The following is a 251-nucleotide window of genomic DNA, read 5'->3' on the forward strand; positions in this document are numbered from 1 at the left end:
CCATCGAACGTATTCACCGTTAGTGAACTCCTTTGGAGCCTTTGATAACACAGGGCGGTGACCAAGTCATCATTAAGAATGTCGCACGAAGTTTGGGAAAGAGTATGGGACAATTAACAAATAGGAAGAAAAGGACCAAAGATGTAGGGACAGTGAGAAGGATAGGGAAGGGGGAATAAGGGAAAAGGAAAAAAATATGAGAAAATGTAAAAATGGAATTAAAGTGTTAGAAGAGGGGGAGGGGAGGGGAG

The sequence above is a fragment of the Fukomys damarensis genome, unplaced genomic scaffold (genome assembly GCF_012274545.1).
Source record: "Fukomys damarensis isolate Sample0158 unplaced genomic scaffold, DMR_v1.0_HiC HiC_scaffold_26, whole genome shotgun sequence".
Taxonomy (NCBI): Eukaryota; Metazoa; Chordata; class Mammalia; order Rodentia; family Bathyergidae; genus Fukomys; species Fukomys damarensis.